The sequence below is a fragment of the Polistes canadensis genome, unplaced genomic scaffold (genome assembly GCF_001313835.1).
Source record: "Polistes canadensis isolate GaletaPanama2010 unplaced genomic scaffold, ASM131383v1 scaffold_422, whole genome shotgun sequence".
Taxonomy (NCBI): domain Eukaryota; kingdom Metazoa; phylum Arthropoda; class Insecta; order Hymenoptera; family Vespidae; genus Polistes; species Polistes canadensis.
In genome coordinates, this window is record NW_014569969.1 from 33,124 (window position 1) to 39,497 (window position 6,374).

The 6,374-nt window shown below is 30.1% G+C and overlaps 1 long non-coding RNA gene across 1 annotated transcript in view; it reads left to right on the forward strand.

Annotated features, from left to right (window-relative positions):
- Window positions 1–2,814, forward strand: part of LOC106792399 — a 25,854-nt gene extending 23,040 nt beyond the window's left edge. The window contains exons 2-3 of the long non-coding RNA XR_001382286.1: window positions 2,026–2,236; window positions 2,645–2,814. This is a non-coding gene — a long non-coding RNA (uncharacterized LOC106792399). The remainder of the gene's footprint in view (window positions 1–2,025; window positions 2,237–2,644) is intronic.
- The last annotated feature ends 3,560 nt before the right edge of the window (window positions 2,815–6,374 follow it).

The window sequence follows — 6,374 nt, forward strand, 5'->3', positions numbered from 1 at the left end:
TTTTGTATAGTTACAAAAAAAGTTGATTATTTGATTTATTCTAAAAAGGAAAAAGAAAACATTTTGAAATATAATTTAAAAAAGATAGAATCGAATTTCAATTTAAAAATCCATCATTTTGTGTGTTTGCAAAAATAATTATCAGATTCGTATAATCAACTATTTCAATAAGAGCGAGAGAGAGAGAGAGGGAGAGATATTAATTTTCAACAAAATTAAACTACATCTTTATTATTTGAACACGTTTACGGAACTCGGCTACACCGTATGTTGGTGCGTTCCACCTAGTATGTTTTTATTTAGATCCGTGACTTTGCTGTTCCTCGTGAATATCCGTTTACTTATAAGAAACACGCATTAGTCGTCAGTAAGTCAACTGACGTCGTTTGAAAAGGATCTTCCGAGGAGATAAATGGTAAGAGAGAAGACCTTTACTTTATTAGGCACGAAATTTCTTGTCCATTTTTTTTTCTCTTTTGATAAGTTTACCATGTTATGTAATACTGATTTAAGAAAAGCTTTTCAAAGAAAATTTTCTTTACTGCTCGAGATATTTTATTTTGAAAAAAATAATAAATTAAAGATTCTCTTTCTGGGATAATTTTTATTAGATTTTTTTCTTTTCCTTCATTTATATTGATCGTTTATTTGAATTTTGTATTTATTTTTATTAACACGAATAACTCGATCGAATAATAACGTTTATTTGTTTGTAAGATAAACTTTAATACGATTTATACGAATACGTGTTATTAATAATAACAATCACATTATTTTTAAATACATATATAATATTTTTGTATAATCGAAAAATAGTTAATATTATAATGAATTTTTGAGCGAGATGATCGATAATAGATAGAAGATCGATTAAACAACTAGGAAGTTGTAATAGAGACTTTTGGTATATGGTATACGACATAGAATGTTGTGGGATGCTTTTGATCACACATATTGGATTCACTTAGTGGTTGTAGAAGCTTTCATAAGGAACTCAGTTTCCAACGTGACATTCATGGTCAATCGATGAGGATCGTGAGTTTGGTAGAAACGATCAATCCGTTTGATACAAGTAGCTTCCTACTATCGCTCGTTTAGATTAGTATTACTGTTGCTAAACTCCGAGTTCTCTTTCTCTCTCTCTCTTCCTCTCTCTTCCTCTTCTATTTTGCGGTGATCCTGCGATGCCAAAATTAGCCTGTGGCCGTTTGTACAATACGAAATCACACAGGGTGAATCGTTCGTTTGAGTTTCACCGAGTTCATTAAATTCTTGACGATTTCTCTCTCTCTACTTGATTTTTTCTTTTTTTTTTTTTATTTGTTCCCATTGATTTGTTATAAAGTCCTATAAATGTCATTATGAATCTCGAACTAACGATAAAATACCCTAGACGAAATACGTTTGATATCGATCTTTGTTTACAGTAAAAATAACCCCTATGATGATTTATTTAGACAAGCTTTTATGTGTTCATTATTTGTCTTTCATTAAAGTTCATTTTGATAGACTATTTAAATAGTTGAATTTAGCTCGGTTATAATTCAAATTTACCTTTTAAAGTAACTTACTTCTATATTATAACGAAAAACATATTGATTATCTAAATGTAGAACATTTGAATAATTAATATATGTTTTATCAAATTATTTTTACATTTTCAAATAATTGTGATCACAAATATTGATCTGATAAGAGTATTTGATTGTTTTATAAATATAGGGTTATACGAATACTTCTGGGACTCACTGTATACGTATTTCTATGATTATTTTCTCATATCGTTCGTTATTTAATTATTTATTTTAAATTCGTATAATATTTCATAATTCTAAAATATGTTTACACATACACAGATATGAGAATTGAAAAATATTGCATTAAAAGAAAATATCGATCGTTTTAAATATACAGTGGGGAGGTGACTCGAATATTTCTTACTGCATTTACTGCGAATATAGCTTTAAAAAAAAAAGAAAAAAGAATGATCGATGTTGTTTAGTTTAACATACTCTTACTTTGTAGGTATCCTGGATGCGGAAGAGGGATATGCATATCCTTAGCGCCGGAATCCTTATGTATACTTCAGATCTGAGGTTCCAAGTGATCCATCCGGACAAGTCTGAAAACTGGACGTTGCAGATCAAGTCACCTCAAGAACGAGATTCCGGGGTTTACGAGTGCCAGGTCAGCACCGAGCCGAAGATGTCGTTGAATTATACTCTAAACGTCATCGGTGAGTATACTTCGAATTATTCAGTTGAAATTATCTTTTTGTCACGTTGAATCTAATTTTTACCAAATAATTTTAATAAATTACTCGTTCAACTTCTTTCTAATATAGATCATAAATCATTGATTAATTAAAATAACCAAATAATATTTATTATTAATACAATGTTTTAAGAACAAATTAATTGTGTTCTAAACAAAAATGCTGTTAATTTATATATTTGTCTATTAAAGAGATTTTTTTAATTATTTGTAAATAATAAATCATATAGTTTTATGGTAATCGAGATACTGTTAGAATAATAACATATATATTCTTATATTTCACAAAATATACTTTCTTACGACTTACTGATATATAAATCTACATATACTCATACAATTTGCTATCGTTTCGCATGGGGGATGAAAGTGAAGACGCGGAAATACAAAGAAGGGGGCTCATAAATTTACTTTCTTGCCGTTGTTCGCGATCACGAGGAAGAGCTTTTTGAGAAAGACGTACATTGACATTAAAATCTCGTGGCAACATAGAAAGCTTGTAGTGGAAAAGGAAAAAGATAAGAGAGGAAGTAAATGGGTGGTGGGGAAGAGTAGGTGAGGGATATAGGGGTGGCAAGGGTAAGAGGAGTCGGAGGAGGATGAGGAGGATGAAGAGGTCGATAAGAAAGAGAGGAACAAAATCCGCAGAAGAAAAAGAAGAAGAAGAAGAAGAAAGGGAAAAGGTACGAGTCCGTGAATTTCGAAGCGGAAAGTAAGAGAATCGTGGACAGATGGAGGAGAGGAGGAAGAAGAGGAGGAGGAAGGGGGAGGAAAAGTGGGGAATGGTCGTCGATAAGAGGCTTGAGGAAAACAGGTTGGTGAACTGGTGGTGGTCTTCTCCTTTCGTATCGTTTGGCGAATGTACGCGGAACGTCCGTGGCGTTTAGTTGAAAAAGAAAGAGTAAAAAAGGGGAAAGGAAAGAAAGAGAGAGAGAGGGTGGATAAGGGGTTGGAAAGAGGAGGGGAAAGGGAAAAAAGCTGACGCGAAATAAATCGTCTTTCTTTTCCTCGGGCCACGGCTTGTCGTTCGTGCAGCGGGCGACGTCGTAAACACGGACTCGATGGTGGAATCAATTTTACAAATCCGACGTACAAAAAGCTCTTTCTTTCTTTCTTTCTTTCTCTGTCTTTCTCTGTCTCTCTCTCTCTCTCTCTTGTTTACCGTGCAAATCTCAAACGCGCAGGTTCTTCCGTTCTCTTTTCCTTTCTCGCGGCTTTGCGTTATTTTCACCGTAACGTCGGTCTTCCTGTTCTTCGTGTATACACCGTACTCTTTGATAAGATAAGAAAAAGAAAATGGGGTGGTGGTTGAAGAAATTTGGAAAATTGTTGAATTTCGCAATTCTTCTTTCTTTTTTTTTTTGTTTTTTCTTTTATATATTATGTATATTATTGATACACTATCGATCTGTTAAAACGAGATATTTTATTATTTTTTTTTATTTAAACTTTTGATCCTTGATAATATAAATATATATGAGTGTGTGTGTGTATGTATCATGTGTGGAAATAATGTACTTTAGTACTTATTTTTAAACTATACACTTGATTGACGTAAATTATTTATATGTATTTTAGTATTGTGTATTATTATTTCAATTATTTGAATATCAAATTTTGTAACAACGATATCTTTTCTTTTCTATTATGTTTTATATCTCGATTAGTTGAAACGAGATATTTTATAATTTGTTTTTCTTTTTTTTTTTTTATTTTTGCATAGAACGTTCGATCAACGATATAATATTTGCATACGTTTAAAATGTGTGTTCGATTTTGTTTATTATTTTATTTATAACACGCGATCATGAATAATCAGCGTAAAATTTATTGATGATAGTGGGGGGGGAAGAAAAAAAAAAAAGAAGAAAAAAAAGGCGACCGTTTCGTATCGATTACAAATGAAAACCGGGTTCGTTTATGGTCGTTCAAAAGATATTTACTTTACATACACAGGAGAACGCTCGTTTCCCTTGCAGACGAATTTCGGAGTTTTAAGTTGAGTAAAAGGGGTATCCACTTTCCAGTGGCCGTGAACCGCTACACGTATTCATTGCGACTAAAAGCACCTCTCGAACTCGCTTTTACGGCTATCGGACGACGATTCGAACGTATTTCGTTTAATCGCATCGATGCTATTCCTCGCTCTTTGCTTTTTTGAACTTCGTTATTTCTCTCTATATTCGTCCTATGTATTTTTTTTTTTTTTTGTGAGTGCGGCCTTTTTTTTTTATCTAATTTCTTCTTTTTACCTTTTTATTTTATATAGAGAATACCACAAAATGATTGAGATTATAGATATACTACGTATTTATTGTGAGATCAAATCTATGTTCGTAAAAGATATATATGCTATTTAAAGATATTTATGATTAATTGTAACGATTATATATATAAAACAATTTTTACGATAATTTTTTTCTGTGTAAGAATGCAGAGTTTATCATTCGTCGAATTATAATGATTAACAAATTCTTTCGAATATTCCAACTGTATTGGTAATAATAGTAAATTTATTTAGAATACATTCCCAAAGTTTCGATTTTTTTTAATCGTCTCTTTTTAGTAAAACAATTCTTTTTATTTCTGATGAAAATTCCATGCTTTCATTCTTTGTACAAAATCGTATACGTATTATAATTCTAAATGATTCACAATCGATGAGTAAATGAGTAAATGTGTAAATGAACGAATAAGTAATATATTGTAAAATTATCATCGTGTAGATGAGTTTAATTTAACGTACAGTTTCGTATTACAAATAAAAACCATTCGATATAATTCAGTATTTTTCTTTTTTTTTTTTTCACATATCGATTTCTACCTTTCGTTCTATTTGTTATCCAATATTAATTTGTAGAAGAAAAATGAGAAAGTTTCGTAACTTGATTACTTTATTCACTCGTAGAAAAAAAAGGGGTTAAAAGAGTTAATCGATAGATCTTATTTAAGGCGGATTATTATTTTAAAAAAATCATACGTAAATCACGTTCGTCTATTCAAAGATCGTTGTTCTTGTCGATAATAATTAATGAAAAAAAAAAACAAAAAGAAAAAACAAATGTTCGATACAACGCGTACCTTTCAATTCGTTCAATTTCTATTCCCTTTATTTACTTCTACTTAAAATAATTTCAAAAATACGGGGAAAAGTAATAAAGAAATATTTGTATTATTTTAATAATAATAAACCGCTTAAATTAAGAAGCTAAAATATTTGTCAAAGTTTTTCTAAATGTAAATAATACTTGGGGAAAAAAAATAATAAAGTCAATAGAATTGGTAAGGTTTGAAAGTTTCCATTGGTAAAGATCATATTCAATTAATTTTATAATCGAAGAAGGAGATAAGGAAAGAAAGAAAGAAAAAAAGAAAGAAGAAGAAAATAAAATGGAATCAACGGTTTCGCCGCAAAAAAAAAAAGGAAACTTACAGTAATAGAGATAAAAATTGGTTAAAAAGGTATCTAAGAGGATCGATTCTGTCCACTGATAGGAAAGGAACAAACTACCGTCAATTTTCGATATCTCGACGTCGAACTAAAATTGGAAATATTGAGGACGACGTTCACGGTTTAAAAACTACTTATTTCATCGATGTTCTTTAAGTATTCTCAAATAACTTCGTCATGTCAAAGTTTCGTATTACATTCGCGATCAATTTATATTTTATTTTTTTAATTATAATGTAACATCAATCTTTGTTTTTGTAAAAAAAAAAAATTATCATCGATCGGTTTACCTCTATTAGAAAAAGATATTACAGTTTAATTATAAACATTTTAAGCTAACCTATTTAAATAATAATTATCGAAAAAAACTGTTCTTTAAAGGAAAAATAGAAAAACAAAAAATAGGTTACATTCGTTACGATTTGATTTTGCCTTGAAACAAAAGAAAGCGAAGCAATAAAATCGAATGTAGAAATTTTAACTGAAAAAAAAAAAAAATATAGATTGTCATACGACTGGGGTCTCATCTCCGATTTAGTTTATAATTAAATATAAATTATTTGTCTTTCGTAAAAATAATGAATATATTCTTTTAGTTAGTAATCCTTAATATAAATGAACATCTCACAGAATTTTTTAAAATTGAAAA